Below are 19,500 nucleotides of genomic sequence, written 5' to 3' on the forward strand. Positions count from 1 at the left end.
CGCTCCAAAAAGCAGCAGTCCTTAGGGCAGACTCCTTAAGCTGACTCCACAGCTACGGCTCCCCGTCGGCTCTGGGGGAGACAAGGGGGCCCCGGGGCTCTCCGTGGGCTTTAAGGGGGTCCCAGGGCTGCCCACGGGCTCCCAGCAATGCCCGTGCCCACCACCCACCCCCACTTCAGGGGGCCCAGCGCTGACACCCCCCGACCCATCTCGGGGGTACCTGGGGGGACTCGGCCGTGGGCTGGAGGCGGGCGAAGGGGGCACGGCCGGGCTGACCTGCCGGGGGCGGGGGGGGGCTGAGAGCGGAGCCCAGAGCGGAGCCAAGCGCCCCGCCAGGCCGGCCCCGGGCACCCTGCGCTGCGGCCGGGGCTGCCGCCACCTGCGGGGAGCGAGCGGGGGGTGAGGGGGCGGCAGCGGAGGACGGGGGGGGGGGGAAGCTGAATCGGCCCTGTTTCCCCCGGGGACCCCCCACTCGGCTCTGCCCCCCCCAAACAGGCCCAGACCGCCCCCCGAGCCCCCCAGCCCGGTCCCGCCACCCCACAAACCCCCCGAACTGGCCCTGCACACCTCCGCGCCGCCGCCGCCGCCGCCACCCCGCCCGCCCGCCCGCTCCCGCCCTCCTCGGCTCCGGTCCCCCCGTCTGCCCCGGTACCGACCGTCGCAGCTCCCGCCCGCCGCCGTACACCGGAAGTGCTCCCCCTCACGTCCGCCCACCCGCGCATGTGCCGAGGCGAAAACCCGGGCCACGCCCCCCTGCGTCGCCGCGGCAAACGCGAGCGAGGGGGCGGGGCCGCGCCGCGCCGAGGAGAACGAGTCCCGCACCACAGCTTCTCTCCGCGTCGGGCAATGCGAGGCCGAAACCAACCCAGCCCTCCCCAAAAAGAGCCGGACATCCGCCTGCAGAGCTCCGCCAGCCCCCCCGACGGACATCACGGGGATGGGGGGAAAGAAAACAACCAGAAAGGTACTGAAAATAGCTTGGAGATGGGGCTTAGAGATCCTTCCGAGAGGCAAAACCCGGCCTTTGTTCTCATTTTTGAACACGGGGTTTCGCAGTGCTTCGCGGGCAGTGGTTATCCAGGGGCATCAGCTATCCCGGGAAACGAAAGTTCCCATCCCATGTGGCAAAAGTCCACTCGCATGAATAACTTAGACAAAACCAGCCCACAAAAGGACAAGAGGCACCTTTGGTCACCTTTTCCTAGAAGCTTCGCTAAACTGTATACTCAGATTGGCCCTGTCCTGCAGTTTCTTTCCCAGAGTTTTGCCCCCAAACCCACGCTTCTAGCCCCGCTCCCCAAGCCCTCCCTCAGGGCCCACCACCTTTCCCCAGCCCGGCCTGTCCTTAAAGCTTTTTTTTTCACACACAGCCCTTTCCACTCACCTCCCTCCGGGGCCTCCTCTCTCACAGACACCTCACAGCCCTGCAAACCTCCCTCTCCCGAAAACCCATTCCCCCCTCACACAACACCTACTCCCCTCACACCCTCGCTCCCACACACACCCCCCATCTCTCGCCCCCCCTTCCCCTCTCCTCCCATTCAAAATGGCGCCGCCCTTCCCTTCCCTTCCCCTCTCGCCTTTTCCTGCCTCAGCCGCCGCCCCCCGCTCAGGTGACACCGCACACAGCCGCCATGAGGCGCGGCGGGGAGGGCCGGGGCTGTGAGAGGCGATGGCGGTGAGGGAACTCTTGGCTTTTCTCCTCTTCTTTTCATCTCCTCAGGCTTCGGGCAGCCCCGCGTGGGCGGCTGGAGATCCCCCCCTCCCCTTCCAGGAGTGGCCCCGGCCCTGGGGCGGCCCCCGCCTCCCTCCTCCCCACAGGCTCTCCTCAGGGAGAGCCCCCAATTCTGTCCCCCGGGCGGCCCCACAGCCTCCTGTGAGGCTGGAAGCAGCAATTCCCTCAGGGAGAGTCTCCAAACCCGTTCCCAGGGTGTCCCCACAGCCTCCTGCGTGGCTGGGAATGGGGTTTCCCTCAGGGAGAGCCCCCAAATCCATCTCTGTCGTTGCCCTACAGCCTCCTGCATGGCTGGGAGCAGTGATTCCCTCAGGGATAGATCCCCCCTCATCCCCAAACCTATCCCCAGGGTGGCCCCACAGCCTCCTGCATGGCTGGGAGCAGTGTTTCCCTCAGGGAGAGCCCCCAAATCCATCCCCAGGGTGGTCCCGCAGCCTCCTGTGTGGCCAGGAATGGCCTTTCCCCCATGGATGGAGCCCTCTCCTTCCCCTGACTCCACTCCTGGGCAGCCTTTTCCTCCCTCCCACCTTCTCCCCACAGCCTCTTCCAGGGCTGGGAAAACACTCCTGCCCTTTCTCTTCCTGCGGGTTTTGAGAAGAAGAGCCCCCTGTCTGCCCAGCCCACACGTGGGGTCTGGGCAGCTCCACGCCTTGTGTTTGAACCGGGAATTGGGATATTTCAGTTTTCTTCTGCGATCAGGCCTGGTTGTGAAAGGGCCAGTTGTAGTGGTTAGGCTTTGGTGGGTGAGTAACAGCAAATCTTATTTAAATTTTCTTTTTTTTTAGATTTTGTGTAGGGGGCTCGTTGTCCTCACGCCCTCGAGTTCTGCTCCAGGTCAAGCGAAGCCCCATGGAACTGGCCCTAAGGGCGGCGGCGGCCATGGACCAGCGCCCCTTTGGCGTCGAGAATGTGGTTTATTTTGAGGTGAATCTCCCTGTTTTTCTTGAAAAGCGGGGGTCTGGTTTGTAGCGAGGCTTAAAACCCCGGGTTGTGCCTAAACGTGGGTCTGATTTCAACCTCGGGGGCTGCAACTCTGTCCAGCTCTGACTCACAGCCCTGGCAGCACCGTCAGCATGCCGGGCTCGGCGTTCTCTTGCATTTTGAAGGGTTTCTTACGGATCGGCAGCAGCTGGGGATATTTAGCAGCTGTGTATTGGTGGTGGAATCCGTGTGGTGAAAAGATCTTTGGGGTAAGGAGGTGAATAAGTGGGGTTTTCTTTGCGCCTCGAAAATATTTCTTGATGCCGTGTACCTGTAAAAAGAGGTTCAGATCTTTAAGGCTGAAGAAGATGGTAACAATCATAACCCCTCTGTTTCGCAGGAATTTCACTTCTGTCCTATTTTCATAAAATTACCCCCTAGACAGGAATATGTTTTGTGGTTGGTTTGGTTTTTTTTTATGAGTCCTTTCAACCTGCTCTCCAGCTGGAAGTGGGAAATGCAAAGGCATTACAATGATAGATTTGCTAAATCTGTTGCCAAGGTCTCTATTACTGGCTTTCCCTGAAGCGGGGAAAAGACGTCCTGTTTAGTTCTATTTTGAATTTGAAATTCTCTGTGAAATGGATTAAGCAGAGAGGGCTTCTTTTTGTGGGTCTGCCCTTGGAAGGAGAGCGCCTTTAGGAAAAGGCTTTTCTGGAGGGGACAGAGAATTTAATTGCTGATGGCTCTAAAAGCGCGCCCTGTTTGGGTGGCCTGAAAACAAAACCCGTGAAAATCCATGACTGAAAAATGAGACTTTCTCCTCATGACTGGGGCTGGTGTTTCTACTGATTTGCCAGTTAGTAACGGCTCGTTCCTTACTCGTGGCTGGGGACCCTGGAATTGTTTCCCAAAGCCTAATCCAGCGGGAAGTGCTGGGGATTGCGACAGAGACCAACTTGCTGCGTGGCTAATAAAGTTACTTAAGTGAATAAAGCCTGAGATGTACATAAGCACTCATATACTGAAGAATGAACATAAGCATGAAATAAGCAGGAATGTACTGAAGTTTAGAATCTGGTAGTTTCTCCCCCGTTAATTTGCTTTTGATGGTTATGCTTTGCTGTTCCCATATTTTGACTTTCTTTCCCTTAGTGCTCTGGCTGAGGTTGCTCCAGGAAAGAAAGTGCTGCATATCCCATACAAGGACTTGGTCCTGACGAAACTCCTGCAGTCCGCTCTGGGGGGAAACAGCCGGACCATCATGGTAAACTGATTCTAATTCTGATCGCATGGCTCTAACAGTGGTGAAACTGCGTGTAGATAAAAAGATAAAAGATTGCTTTCTATGCAACATAAAGGTGAGAACCCTTCTGCTGGTCACAAGTTTCTTGCCACTAGGAAACGCATTACTCAAATGGAGAGCACTTCTGTTTTCAGAACAAAAATCTCTCTCTCTCTTTCTACATTAACCATTCAAACCCCATTTCTTCTGCAAGAGTTTTCTGCATATTTGTAAAAACTTATCTAAATAGAGAGAAATGTAGGTATAACACTCATAAGCAGCCCCCCTTTATTTAGAAAAGCCATGCTCTTTCCATAAAATGAAGCAGTATTATGAAGCAACTATATTTTTTTCCTGAAATCTGAGATTATCTTTTGGGCTGTGCACAAGATGTTGCATTCCTAAATAAGATGAAACTGCCAAAGGATCGCCTTTGTCTCAGGGAACTAACTGTGTACTCCAGCATCTCTGGAGAGGTATTTTTTCTTAAAGAAAGGACTATCAGTAGAGAGATGGAGGAATACAAATAGAAAAAGTGCATCTGTGAAAACATTGACTAAATGCTGACAGCCTTGAAACAGCTTACCTGAGTTTCTTCACATGCTAAAGGCGTTAATTTATAGCCAGGTTGCTAAGACACTAGGATTCTCCTTTTATGTTTATGGACTTAATCCCTATCTGATTTTTGGTAGTGTTTAACACTGCTTTAAAAAAAAATCTCCTTCAAAGTCTAATGTCAGTTGATACTTTTCATACGCTTCCAGATTGCGGCCGTGAGTCCGTCAGACCTCTCTTACAAAGGAACGTTGTCAGCCTTACGCTATGCTGAAAGGTACGCTTTCATAATTTTTCCTGTTCTGTTCCTGCTGCAAATTGCAGTCAGGTGCTGGGCAAAAGGACAAAAGATTCCCCTTCAAAGTGATTGACAACTCCGGATGAAGAAAGAGCGAATCTGTCAATAAGCAAAGGCAGCAGATTAAGAGCTTATTCTGTGTTCGTATTAGCGGAGGGCATATATTTTCACAACTGAGTTGTGGGACAGAGGTGACTGTTTTTCCTGAGAATTCTGGGTCTCTCTCCTACGTGTGACTTAATTCCGCTTCTTTCCTTCCTTTTCCCTCCCAGTGATGCAGCATGGAGTTGAAACGTAGAACCTACAGATGATCCCTGCTGCCAGGTGTTTGTCACCTCTGCTTCCCAGCGCCAGATCCCAGCGACAGTGCCACACAGAGCTATTCCTGCCTGCCCAGGAGCAGCTCGCTTCCCAGTCTGTTGGGTCCTTCTGGAGGAGAAGGTTCCCCCCTCTCCTCCCCTTTGCTCTCCTCCTGCCCTTTCTGGGGCTCAGGACTGAACGCCGCTCTCTTTGTGGTCCTTTCAGTCAGGCTTTTGCTGGGACTCCAGCACGACTTATTCCTTCTTATTCCAGACATTCAAAACCCGCTGGACGCCGTCCTGTGCAACCTGCTGTAGGTGATCCTGCTTGGGCAGGGGGGCGTTGGACTAGATGATCTCCAGAGGTCCCTTCCAACCCTGACCATTCTGCGATTCTGTGATCTTGACCTGTTGTTCAACAAAGTGGATGCTGTTTTTCCCAAAATAACTTAGTTTTCTTTCCATTTCTTCTTCTTTGGCTTCTTCCCACTCTTTGTCCTGTTTCCTTAGAAAATGTGATCTGAGTAGAGGCACACAATGTCGTCCCTTCTCTGATCACCAAGTACCACTTCCCTGAAATGACTTTGGCTTCCACCTCTGGCTGAAGGAAGGAGCGACGCCTGTCAGCTGCAGCCTTTCTCAGTGAGACGGGGGGCCTCTCCGTGCAAGAGGGAGTTCTAAGTGGACCGACTGTGTCCTGGGTGGTGTCCTTTCTAAAAGCAAAGGGGTTTTTAGCTCTCCCTGCAAACGGAGTGTGGTGTTCACCCATGCCTGAGCTAGCATACCGGCTTACTGCCACAAAACGCACACGGACGAATTCCCTCTCCTTCTTCCCAACGCATTGTCCTGCCCCCTTCCTTGTGCCGCCTTTTACACTTGCGAGTTCTCTCTGCAAGCCAGTTGGACTCTCTAACCTGGTGGAACACTGTCTCCTTTTCTGGCTTATTTGCCTGTCTGCTTAGGGAGGTAAGTTGGCTCCCAAAGTGCTCTAAGAAGTGTTCAAGGCAGCGCAAGGTAAGTCCACAGGAGTACAGTAGTAGAAGAAAGGGGCAGATGGAGAGATGGGAGGCGGCAGCAAGGCCTCTCTTTTGGTGGCAGCGCAGTCAACATGGTTTGTGAAATCCTCTCTTCAGCTTGGAAACTTGTGCCTGTTACTGAGAAGCTTTTCCCAATAGGATTTTTCTCAGACCTCCTCTTACTCACCCGTGTGAGCAGCCTTGAACTCAGTGTACTGGGTTTTTTCCTGTTATTTATCTCATCCATACCTCTCTGTCACTTTTTGTTGGGGATCTCACGGGCATCAGAAAAGCAAAGGATTCTCCTTTGGCTCTGCTGTGGGAGGAAAAACTGTCCTGAGTGCCCCTTTTTTAAGGAAAAGAGATACAGGTGATGCCTAGGAGATTTTTCCCTGCGTCTGATGAAACTAGTGTCAATCTCAAGAATATTTATGGCTGACATGAGTCTGTTTGGTCAATGTTTTTTTTTATTTACAGTGAAGAATGCCAGACCTTAGGGCTCACGTAACGAGCAGTCTGCTGCAGTTTCCAGAGGTGACTCTTGAGGCAATTGGGGAAGAGGAGAGGAGCCGCAATTCTGTGCTGTGCGGGAAGTTTTCTAGAGGTGAGCATTTTCCTTTAAATTTGGACTTGGTATAAAGTTGTTATTGCCTGGAGGTTACCGGAATCATCGGGTCATAGTATCAACTGTGCCAGGTCGGTGCTGTTAAGGTGCATCAGGCTTAGCGAGACCAAAAAGGATGCTTCAACGTATGCTAATATTAGAACATTGGTATAGTTAAACTTTGAAGTTATAACAACCTGCACCGATCTTGTGCAATTCAAATAGTTTACTTAAACATGCTGAGTCAGTGAGCCCTCCTCAATTTTTAATTCCATAAGAAAGCATTTTCAAAAAGGGAATAGTGGTGTTTTTGGCGGTATTTATTTGCACCGGCTCTATGACCATCGTAACATCGCGTGCAGAAATAGTTCTTCTAGGCTGTTACAGAGGCACCCCCCCTGCTTTTTCTTTTCTAGTCTGAATAAAAACAGAAGGAAGAGGGTAACGCTGTTAAGCGCTGCAGCCATATTTCCAAAGTATCTACTAGGATGCAGATGAGTACCCCGGGAGAAGGTGTTCTGTGTCAAGGACAATTATTCAACTAGGAATGAATTGGCTTAGATTTATTATGTGGGAAGCCTGCTTGAAGACTTGCATTCCCATATGCATTTCGATGATTTCTAGCAAAACCAAGCCGAATGTGGTCTAAAGACTCTAGGTCAAGATATTGTAATCTTTATCCCAAACAATTCAGATTCTTCAGTGCAGGAATGACAGGTACAAATGCAAAAGAATAAATAAGGCTGTTAATTTTAAGAGGTATGGCTTGAGGATTTCAGTGGGTGATTTAAGGAATTGACCAGGACGAGGTAAGTCGGTCTTCCTCTGTTAGGTCCTTTTAGGGAAGGAAAGGGGCAGCGACTGTGATTTTTCAGTTGTTTTCTGTCTTCTCTTGGACATTTGCTTTAGCCAGCTTTCTTTTCTCTTCCAGGGAGGAATGGCCTAGCGTGGTTGGCGCGTGGTCCTCAGCTTGAGGTAGTGAACTCTGTGACAGCAGAGCGGCTCTCTGCGCACCGTTTCAGTGGAGTAAAGAAACAGCCTCCCACTGTTCGTGTGGTGAAGGAGTTTTCCTGGCAGAAGAGAACGGGACTACTGGTTGGGTTGGAAGAAGCAGAGGGAAGTGTTCTCTGTCTGTACGACCTTGGAACATCACGAGTGGTGAAATCGTTTGTTCTTCCCGGAAGGGTACGTACTTTTTAATTGGAGAAGCGAAGCTTTTATGTTATTAGGTGCTGCATGACCCTGTCTCAGGACAAGCTTTGGAGCGCCTCTTTGTAGGGGGTATTTCTTGTCTAGTGCATTAACGTACTGTCACTTGAGAGTATCCAGCTGAGAGAGCCTTGAGGTAAAATCTTGGGCACAATGGTACTGTTATCTTTTGAGTTTACAGATAGTAAACCAAGTTTTCTAGTTTTATTGTAGAGCACATAGTTACCTGATTCGCCACTTCCACAAAAGGGCATTGAAAAATACCTTTTTTTTGGCACAAGTGAAAAAAAAATCACTACCCCACACACTTTTCTGTTTTGTTTGTTTTAATGCTACAGTGTGCTTACTCGTCTCAAGCATTTGTATTGCGGTACTTTCTAAAGCGAGGAGTTGGGTTGGTGCTCCACTGGGTGCGTTTGCCTACCGTCTGGGTAAATCTGAGAGTTGTAGCTAGAAAGACAAGTTGTGTGCTGGCATAGGCGTATAATCAATAAGTAAATTATGTGTGTGAAAAAGGACGTAGCTTTATTAAGTTTTATTTCTGAAATCTAAGCAAGCTGGGAAGAAGAACAGGAAAGGGGAAGAAGGAACATGTCATGTATTGAGTCTGTGTCTACAGAAGTGTTTTGAAACCAAATAGAGTTATAAGTCTCAGTTGTATCAGGGAGTCTTTCCATACCACAAAAAGAGTGGTTGAGGAGAAAATATGACAAAGCCTTGGGGGGACAAGTTGGCTGTTGTGTGATGAAGGTTGTGAATTTGGGAATAAAGCCAAAGCTTATCTGAGTTTCTGCTCTTATGGCCTGAATGCTCTTGATTACAAACCTGTCTGGTCTGTTGCTTTCATTTCGCTTCCTATCTTTTTGCTCTGAGGTTAGGTGAGCATAGGCAGGACACAGGTGTTGCTGGTTGGACTGTTGACTTCTGTGGACGACAAAGTTATCCAGGTTAACAGCAACTTCAAGTAATTCCGGACCGAGGTGTCAAGCCATGAGTGTATTAATACAGGGTATGTGTAGTGACTGTATGACTGTCTTTTAGTGGAAGAGTAGGTGTGTAGTTGCTCAGAGAGAAAAGGAATGACTTAGAAAACGGAACTTATAAGCTTAGAAAGAATTTTGGCTTTTTTTTTTTTTTGTCATGGCAACAGCTCTTTTTACCCTCTGGATGATATACATGTGAAATGCAGCAGAAAACTGAAAATGTTAAAGGAGTCTTCTTGGAATTGGTTTCTAGTAAAAGCAACTCTGAATTAAAAACATTAGTTCTGTTAAATGGGTTTATAATGGCTGTATGTTTCAGAAGTATGGAATGGTAATTTCCCAAGTTTTCCTGGTTTGTATGAGGCAGAGGGGTAGCATTTGGATCCTGTGAGCTGAGAAAAGTTTTCTGAGTTCATTCCCAGAATGAGTCGGCATTAGTCTAGGAGCATATGAAAAGCCTGTGCAGAGCGCAGTGGAAAACTAGGCCGTTTCAGGAGCTTCTAGGTGGTAAATGGCAGTGTTAAAATCGGGAAACGTTGTTGGAAGACCGTATGTACAAATGGAGAAGATTCATTTGGAGCCAGTTGAACAACGGAAACAATCTTAGAAGAGAAAGAAGTTGGAAGCGACACTTGAACTTTGGCTAATTGTGCAGCAAGCTGTGTAGCGTATTTCTGCTTCCCTCATAACAGTCCTCAAGACTTGGAGCAGCAAGAATTGGAACAATCAAAGTGCTTGCGATAGTCCTTCGAGTAGGAGAGAAGACTGGAAATTTGATTTGATTTAGAGGGAATCTGAAACAGGAAATGACAGTGGTCTAAATTGCTCCGGGTGCTTCTAAGATTAGAATTCTTGTGAGCAAGATGAAAGGTAAATTGTGGAGCAGGTCGCCAGGCAGAGTAGTGGCAACAAGTGCTTGATAGGGGAGAGGAGAAACCTTTGGGGCTTTGGGGTTTGGTTATTTTTCCCCACCTCTGGGGGTAAAAATAGAAGATAAAAAATGGACTACCTTGTGAAGTTCACTCCCTTGCTTTATTTTCCTGTAACAGTTTGTTGTTGATGTAAAGCTTCCTGTTTGCATTGGGTTGCATTTTGTGAGAGGGCTAAACGATAGCCTGTGTCCTTCTGTTGTATAGCTTCAGTGCAGGAGTCTTCCTGTGCTTGTGCTCTGCTCTGGCAGTGGGTATTGTCCTGGGACGTGTTGCAACACGTGCTGAAAAATCTGTCCTCACCTTGTAATAGAGGTGCATGCCGACTGCTTGGCATGTTAGAGAGCAGCGCGCGCTTCTTCCTTCCATAGTTCATTATTTCTAAGTAGGAAATGGAAGTTGGTAAGCTGTAATAATAGACTGCACCTTTTCAGTTGAAGTTAATTCCGTGAAATAGCTGTAGGAAATACAGTAAAGGGAAGGCAATAAGAGATTTTTGTACAGGGCTGTTTTCTTTTTCTTTTTCCTTGACAGAATCGGAAACCATGCTTTGTTTTTAAGTCTTATGCTCCTGTATTTACTTTCTTGTTTGTGATGTGCCAGTTCTGGCTTCCCTTTTGAATGATTTCGACTTGGGTTGTCAAACAGCTGAAATATTAACTTGTAGTTTTCCTGCAGGTAACTGCTATAGAGCCCATAACGAGTCACGGAGGAGCCAGTGTGAGCACTCAGCACCTTCATCAGAGCCTGCAATGGCTCTTTGGAGTGGCAGCAGTGGCTACAGATGTTGGTCATCTACTTCTGGTTGACCTTTGTTTGGATGATTTGTCTTGCAGTGAGAACGATATCGAAGCATTGGGTAAGCTTCAGTTTTTAAACATGAAATGAGGTGTAAGAAAATGTGTGTCTTTTAAAGAAGCAGTATGCATCCCGCTTTGAAGATACTAGTGTGCAGACATTTGTGAGTACTGACTGCAGGTGGCGGTCTGACATTGTATAGTCCTGAACTGATTAAAGCTAGGAGTGGCTGATTACTCCTTCTAGTGTTATAAATGCCCCCTCCCACCGAGATCGCTGTGTCACTATGGTTCTTGCCAGGGAGGTGTGGGAGTTTTACCATCTGAGTCGGTGCAGCTGCCTGGTAGGAAGTTGTGTCGGAGGTGCCCTATTTCTTGGGAACGTTCTTTGGCTCGTCTTAAGTGACTTGGGGCAAATTCTAGGCTTGTTTTCTAAAAAAAATCCAACTTGTCAAAACCCCTGCATTTGGATGAATGAAATCTCTGATTGGTGTATTCAGATTGCATCCACTGTTTTAACTATTACAACAGTGGCTTCAGGAGTTGGTGTCACTTCAAATAGCTTCACTGTGAGGCCCAAACTCCTGATGTATGGAGTCCAAGAGGAATTTGTCTATGAAGGTTACGCTTCTACTTGATTTTTGCCTACGAGTGAGAATACGTGTCCGATCAGAGAGTTCTTATGTTCTTTGAAGACGTACAAAATGGAAATGGTAAAAAAAGTGCTGCATAAATTGGTATTTTGCCTGGGACGGTCGACTTAGATTATGGGTTTTGTGACGTCAGCGTATAAAATGCACGCTAAATGGCATCACGCATTCCTTGTTTTGTGTGTGTAGATCTGGAAGTTGTCACTAGAAGTCCTGCTCAAGTCCCACAGAGGAGAGAAGCTGTGACCAGAGAAGGGAGACATCTCTGTTTTTATTTAGAAAATCCTTCCGGAACAGCAGTGTCAACGCTGTGCTACATAAGCAGAAGCAATCAGCTCGCTGTGGGTTTTTCAGACGGCTACCTGTCACTGTGGAACATGAAGACTTTGAAGAGGGAGTAAGTAGGCCTTTACCCTTGGCCACGCCTGGAGGGGCAGCGGTCTCCATTTTTTGCCTAAGGAAGTATGTGAATTTAAAGAGGACTTTTTCAGGGACTGAACCCAGTATGAGTACAATCTTGGAATGTGTAGAAATCCTCTTCTGCAATACCTTTTAAGTCACACCTGCATTAAGTGGATGGCCTTCTCCTGCGTGCACTGGGATTGTTTTCCTTATTGTGCCTGTGGATTGAGGAATTGTAACCCAAAGAAGCATGCTTTCCACGTCAAGCAGTTGGGATGCGATAGAGCCGATTTTTATCAGACAGTCTGTTCTACCAGTAGTATTCAGTGAAACCGTTGTTTCCCTGTGTGCGTATTTTGATGAAACTGATTTGAGGAACTCTTTTTCAGATCCAGTAACTGCACCTAGGGCATACTTTGAAAGGCTGAAGTATGTTAGTGGTGTGATTTTGGTGATGCTAGTTGTTAAAATGTGCAGGAGGAAACAAATGAGAGATGAAAAATCAGTAGCTGATCTGTGTCTGAAAATATATTCTTTCCTCCACATCAGCTTTGGCTGAAATCAGAGATTGACCCATTCCGAGGCAACGATGCATGTGAATGAAAGTTTGCTTGCAACACTTGGCGGTGAGAATAAGGGAGGTGTAAATTTATAAGTAAGAAAAATTAAGAGGTGATTTAAGATCTGCCAAAGAGCAATCTCACTTGAAATATTTGGCCAGCTTCAGACAGGGATTCACTTCAGCACATCTGCAGCGACTCACCAGAAGCTGTTGGATGCATAGCCAGTGGAGGAATAATTAGGTGGCAAGAATGGACTGTGAAGGTACCAATAAGATTCACAAGTCTGGAAGAAAAATGCTTTGTGTAGTCCAAGAAATGAGAAGCTACTTGTGTTTGGCACTGTTTTAAATTTGTTCAGAAGATATGCTGCATCTGAAGTTCAACACTGAAGTAGGCTACAACAGTAGGAGCAATCTTTTGCCTGGCTGCTGAAGTAATCCTTTATGATGTTCCTCCTCCTGAGGCAGAGGAGGACATAAGCCCAGGTTATTGCGTTTGCTGGACAGGAGTTTCCTCACCTCTTGACTGTTGCATATACAGTTGTCTCTTCCTTGACTCACTTGTTTGAGATGGAAGTATGACCTTCTGTACTTTGAGGATAAGCTCGTAAGGTCTTCTTTTCATGGAAGAAGCTGCTACCCTTCTACAAACAGTTAGGGCCGGTAGGCTCACCTTTTCTTTTTTCTTTTTCTTTTTCTTTTTCTTTTTTTTTTTTTTTTTTAACGTTGTAGGCACCACTCTCAGCTTGAAGGAGGAAGGATTCCTGTCTATGCTGTCACTTTTCAAGAGCCTGAGAATGATCCTCTCAATTGTTGCTACTTGTGGGCTGTTCAGTCTACACAGGAAAGGTGAATAAACACTTCAGTGTCACTTCAGTGAGCCACTGAATTTTATTTTTTTTTAATATGTTTGTCGGCATACAGTCGATACAGGTATATTTGTTTTGTTTCTTGAGCTATGCAGGAGATTCTGTCAGGTAGGGAAGGTTTTAAGCTGACAATGCCATTTTTACAGGCTTTAAGAGATGTGAAGAGGGACCCGGTAGTTCCCGCCTTCGGAAAGAAGGCAAAGCAACCATGGCTGCATTTTTGCGCTTGCATTCTTAAATGATTTCCTTTTGTTTCTTGCTGACTGCTTCACGGTTTGTTTGATGCTCCCAGCATGGTATTAAAATACCATTAAAAGCAGCTGAGGCTGCAGATCTAGAAGACTAAAGGTGCCGATACAACAGCCCGCTGCCCCTAAAGGAGGGCGGTGACGGTATTGGCGATTGCCTTGTGCCAGCTTCGGCAGTCGTGAGCCAGTGAGCCTTCGTGAGCCAGTTCAGCTCACCTGGAGGGAAGGATTCAGCAGAGAAGTCAACGGTTTCCTGCTGGATGACTGCATCACATCCGAATGCGGGAGGGTGCAGTGGGTGCAGGAGAGGGACCGGAACTTTGGTGGTAAGGGAAGGGGAGAAAGATCTCTCTCTCTTTCAGCATCATCTCAGCCGTTCCGAGAGCAACAGTCTTTTTAAGTTTGACTTTAAAGCAGTTGTGATCGAGACCTCTTGGCTGTGAAGAAGTCTATCCAACAAGTTTTAGTCCATGCAACGTATTAAAGCTTTCAAAATGTATGGTTAGCATTTGCCCTTGGAGCTTTTAGTGCCAAAATGTCCTCTTATGTATTTTAGTGGCTAAATGTGGCCAGTTACCGTGTTTTGGGAAGCGGTGTTTTTCTTGTCAGCAAGAGCATGCTATTAAGAAAACGTCGGTCTAGAACTAATGAAATGATTATGAGGATTAATAATCCTCATAATAATAATAACTCATGAATATGAGTTATTTTCTGTGGGTGAGCATCAGCTGAGTTTGCAGGGCTAATATTGACCATCAAAATTCAGAGCTGACTGGAAAAAAAGTAGTCTTTTGCTGAGTCTTCTTGGGCCTGGCCTTTGTACATGCTTTTTGAAAACAAGGCGTACAATTTTGTGCTGCAGTGTCGTGTGTTGCAACTAGATTCGTCTGCAAAGAGCCCCTATCAATTCAATTCCTGAAGAGGAAGCAGCTTTTACAAATAAAATTATTCTTAAACAGCAAATTGAGGGCATGTAGGAAGAAAAGACAGGGCCTCGAATAGCTTTGTTTAACCAACCTGCAGACTTGAATAAGCTTCCCTCTGTCTCCCTTTCTCCAAAGACGGTCATCTATACCTGTTTCTTCTTTGCTGATCTTTGGGTTTAGTTTCTTGGTTTCCTTTTGAGCTCTGTCAGCTGTACTTCACATGAAATGTACCTACAGCATCTCTTACGTGTTGATGATCCTGAAACCTTGTAGCTGTAAAGATAACTTGTTCTTCTCTTTGGCTGGGTTACCTATTGAATCCACTCTCAGAGCCAGCAAAATATGTAAATACAGTAAACAGTGGGATGACTCGTTCAGAAGAGAATACAGAAATGTACAAGCTGGCTCCAAAGGTGGTGCGTTTAAAATGCAGGTGAGGTATCATTATATCTCTGGTATGTAACAGATATAGGGCGCATCTGTGTAATGTAGAATTCTATTCAGTAGTATGCTCGGAAGTCTTCCAAAACCTTTTTGAGGGGAAAGTAATCTTAATTCAGAGCAAGCCTTTCCTCCTATTTTGATCCTTTGTCTTGCATATTCTCAACAGGACAAACCCCAAAAGGTGCATTAGGCCAGGATCTGTACTCTACCGTGGGCACTTTTAGTCCCAGAACACTTCCTTGGAATCACAGCTTGGTCGGTACCACATGACTGTCTGCCTACACGGCTGTCTGAGACAAGTTTCTTTCCATCCTCAGTGGCAGAAAAGCGTCTACTTTCATATCGGAGTGTGACCAGTGCATCTCATTTGAAAACTCTCTTCCTGTTTTACTGGTCGATAAAGTCCCTCCTTCATCACTTCCATACAATGGAGTTCCTTAAGTGGGATTTGCTTGCCCCAGTGTGGGAAGTTTCAAATAGACTGCTTTGCTTCAGAAGTTGTCTTAGGCAGGAATTGTTTTGGTATTATTTTGCCCTTTCCCTCTGCGCCCTCTTTGTGGAGGACTGGCTCTTCATATATGAACGAAAGTCTAAATTTCTAGCTCTTAAAATTAGTCTCTGACAGGTTTCTGGAGTTTTAGTACTTTACCTGATGAAACTGTCTTTTGGAGTGGTGGATGTCTCGTTCAGGACAACATCTTTTATTAAAATTGGGTGTAGTGATCATTCATTCTGTACCAAAAATGAGGCTCTTTGCCTATGCTTCACATCAGTTTTTCAAAGAGATGGTTTTCATTTTCCTCATCTCCTCTGCACGTCTGTTATTTTTTTTAGGAATGAAAACCATAATTTTTTGTAATTATTACTGGTTTTAGACAGCCTTGATATTTATTTGAAACATTTCCTGGAACTATGAAGAGAAAGCTTGCCTCTTCTCAGGTGAATTAGATGTATGTTATGAGATCATATGGGAATGTGTTGTTTCATGCTAGTTTAGGAAAGTTTTAGGAAACTTGGGTAGAACGTGGTGTGATCCGTTTCTGGGTTGGCTTTTGTTTGGTGGTGGTGGATTTTTGTTGTTTTTTTGTTTGGTGTCCACAGTACGCCCAGTCTTGCACCGTACAGCAGACAGTTCGAAGCAATGCTGTGTTTGGAAAGACGGTTCATTTTAGTTAATGCTTACTTAGCAACTGGTGGCATCAGGGGTTGAACACAATCCTGCCGGGGTTTCAGTGTATCTCAAAGCAGTTTGCTTACTCTGTAGTGCTTTGTGATCCTAAATGCCTTGGCCACGTGCATCCCATGTCCTCTCTGTTTTCCCCTTTTGCTGTTGGCTGTGCTCGGTGAAGGACCTGAGGGCCATTCACCCATTTCACCCAATTCACCCATTAATCAGTCTCTGACAAGATGAGAAGAGGAGGTGGCAGGAGCTTATGTGGTTTGAAAGAAGATTGTTCCTCAGTAAGAAGTTCTCGTAGTTCCCAGCGAGGGATGTGCGTTCACTCTGGCGATGTGCCTCTAGATCATACCTCTCGACAGAGCTTTAGCTGCTGCGATGGCGTGACTTCTCTGACTTCATCAGTTCTGTGACCAAGACACGGAGGAAAGAGCTTTGTGTGCATGCGTGCTGCGTTATTTCAGATATCTCTTTGTAGATATATATTTAGGTTTATAAAGAAACCTTGACATTGCAAGGAAGTCTGCAAAACACATTTAGATCTGAATGATGTTGGGGAAATGCTAGAGTTTGAAAACGTGCCTGGTCTGTACCGCCAAACTTAGCTGTTGGGGTTTGACACTGAATTCTCTTGCATGTCATTTGTAGTTTCTATTTATTGTCACAAATAAGCTCATGGGAAATATACACGGTAAAATATGCTTATTATGTGAGATATAGAGTGTCTTTCATATTTAGCTATAATGTATGTTTTTATCTCAAAATGACCCTTTGTCTCTTCTGTTGTTTCCCCAGGGTTTGAAAAACTGTGACGAGAGGTACACTTTAGATCTCACGGGAGGAGTCTTTCCCTTGAGAGGGCAGATCAGCAGTATTAAACTACTCAGCTGTCAGACCGTAGAAAAATTTCTCAGCCCTGTTGACAGAGAGGATAGCATTATTGAAGGTTTGTTCTGATGCCTGTGTTTGATTATTTTAAAATACGTGGGTTTGGAATGTAAGCAATGGATGCTGTTCTGGCCACAGGGTCTGAAAGCCTTAAATATCTGTACAGACTGGATTGTTGGGATTATTGAAAAAGACAAACCATGTGCTTAAGTTATGTGAGACTTCTTTAAGGTAAAAACTAGGTGAGTTTTCACGCTTGCTGACATGCTCTAGCGATGTATGGTGGGGTCATCTGTATACTGCTGCTCAGGCATTTTATTCCTTCAGCTGTCACCTTTGAACAATAAGATCATTCTCTCCACTGCTTTGGAATGTTATCTGAATCTCTTTTTGCCCTGTTCAAACCTGTTTGCGTGTCTACTTCCAGATGGTAGTCCCTCACAGGTGGTGTTCCCCAGGGCTCAGTACTGGGGCCTGATGTCTTTAATACCTACCTTTATTAATGATCTGGACAGGGGAATGGAGCGCACCCTCAAGAATTTTTCAGAGGACACCAAGCTGAGTGGGAGCCTTGATCCGCTTGAGGGTAGGAAGGCTCCACAGAGGGATGTGGACAGGCTGGCTGGCTGGACTGAGGCCAACGGTCTGAGGTCCAACAAAGGCCAAGTGCCAGATCCTACGCTTGTGTCATAACAACCCCATGCAACAGTACAAGCTTGGGGAAGAAGTTCTCAGGATCACAGCCATCGAGGGGAGAGAGAGCACTTCACAGCAAAGTTTCTAATTGATATCGAATGTGATGTTCGTTGTATGAAATCGACTTGTTGGCCAGGTCGGGTCAAGTGCCCGGGTGTCGCTCCTCTATGATTCTAAGAGTGGCTGGAAAGCTGCCTGGTGGAAAAGGACATGGGGGTGCTGGTCGACAGGCAGCTGAATAGGAGCCGACAGTGTGCCCAGGTGGCCAAGAAGAGCAATAGCATCCTGGCATGTCTTAGAAATAGTGTGAGCGGCAGGAGTCGGGAAGGGATTGTCCTGCTGTACTCGGCACTGGTGAGGCCACAGCTTGAAGACCGTGTTCAGTTTTGGGCCCCTCCCTGGAAGAAAGACCTTGAGGTGCTGGAGCATGTCCAAAGAAGGGCAATGAAGCTGGTGAGAGGTGTAGAGCACAAGTCTTGCGATGAGCGGCTGAGGGAACCGGGGTTGTTTAGCCTGCAGAAAAGAAGGCTGAGGGGAGAGCTTCTTGCTCTCTTCAGCTACCTGAAAGGAGGCTGTAGTGAGGTGGGGGTCAGTCTCTTGTCCCAAGTAACAGGATGAGAGGAAATGAGCTCAAGTTGTGCCAGGTCTGGTTTAGAATGAGTATTAGAAACAAATTCTTCACGGGAAAGGTTGTAAAGCGTTGGAACAGGCTGCCCAGGGAAATGGTTGAGTCACCATCCCTGGAGGTACGTAAGAGACCTGTCGCTGTTAGGTTAATGGTTGGACTCAACGATCTTAAGGGTCTTCATCTGAAATGCCTTTGGATTAAGAGAACTGGTGTTGTGTGTGTAAGTGTGGAGGTGTGAATGTTGTGAATAGTTTATGTTAAAATCTCTATTCCAATTTCTGGTTTGTCAGGGTTTCTTTGTTTATTTGGTGTGAGAATTGTGGTCTTTCGTTTGGAATATGCATGGAAAGGAGCTATTCTTAAAACTCGTCATTGAGTCAAAGCTGGAAGTGAATAATGCCAGCTGTGTGAGACAAGCATATACGATCGAAAAGTGGTGTTTTAAAAATATCGGATCTACCCTATTTTCTGCAAATAAAACAATGTCTTCTCTTTTACAGCAATATATCCTGACATCAGTGTAGCAGTCTTCAGTTGGCAAGTGCAAACATACGGTCAAGGCAAACCATCTACTTATTTGGGCGTATTTGACATTAACAGCTGGTATCATGCTCAAATGCCAGACTCGCTAAGGTAGATTTTTATTAAGTTGCTTTCAATATCCCTGCAAATAATTCATTTGAATGTCGGCGTTTAGCTGACGCCCTTGTTTTCTTTAAGGCCAGAAGAGTTCCTTCATGATTGCCCCTATTTTGCTTTGTGGTCACTGGAGACTGTGACAAGCATGACTTCTCCCGAGCTCCTTTTGGATATTCTGGTACATGAGCGCAGTCTACGTCGGGAAGTTCCTCCTTTTTATCTACCACCGGAGCAGTTTTTTAATCCGAGTGCCTGTACTTTTGGTAGGTATTTCAGTGCTTTTAAGAGCGATAAGCTTAAAATGAGATGCTATTTCTCGGTTCTCTTGTTCATTGTCTGTCACACAAAAACCAAACCCAACCCCCCACACCCCCAACCCAACTCTGATGACGTTGTACTAACGAGGTATTTCCTCTTGTGAAATATATCTGGCAGTCTGCGGAGTTTTGCTGCTTTTGTGACGTAGCCTGTGAAGTGGTGCTGGTTATAGAAGGAAATGACTTGGAACTGAAGCTCAAAGTACTCAGTTCTATCTTTCCAGATACTGCTATGTAAACAATGTAAACTGGTCATAACATAACTGAGAGAGTCTGGAAGGTTGTCAAACGTTTGTTGTTTCTGCAGATGGCACGTGCTTGCTGAACTCCGGAGTTGTTCACATGACTTGCACCAGCTTCCAGAAGGAGGTGACCTTTTATTCTGTCTCTGTTGAGAATGTCACGAGGTGGACATTTTCTAAG

The 19,500-nt window shown here is 46.7% G+C and overlaps 1 long non-coding RNA gene across 1 annotated transcript; it reads left to right on the top strand.

Annotated features, from left to right (window-relative positions):
• Nucleotides 1-16,739: 16,739 nt before the first annotated feature.
• LOC309685260 lies at nt 16,740-18,859 on the top strand. The gene is made up of 3 exons (XR_014270416.1): nt 16,740-16,855; nt 18,622-18,754; nt 18,842-18,859. It is a non-coding gene; the product is annotated as an uncharacterized lncRNA (long non-coding RNA).
• Nucleotides 18,860-19,500: the final 641 nt, after the last annotated feature.

Source organism: Vanellus vanellus (assembly GCF_965231255.1).
Source record: "Vanellus vanellus genome assembly, contig: HAP1_SCAFFOLD_36, whole genome shotgun sequence".
In the NCBI taxonomy this organism is placed as follows: domain Eukaryota; kingdom Metazoa; phylum Chordata; class Aves; order Charadriiformes; family Charadriidae; genus Vanellus; species Vanellus vanellus.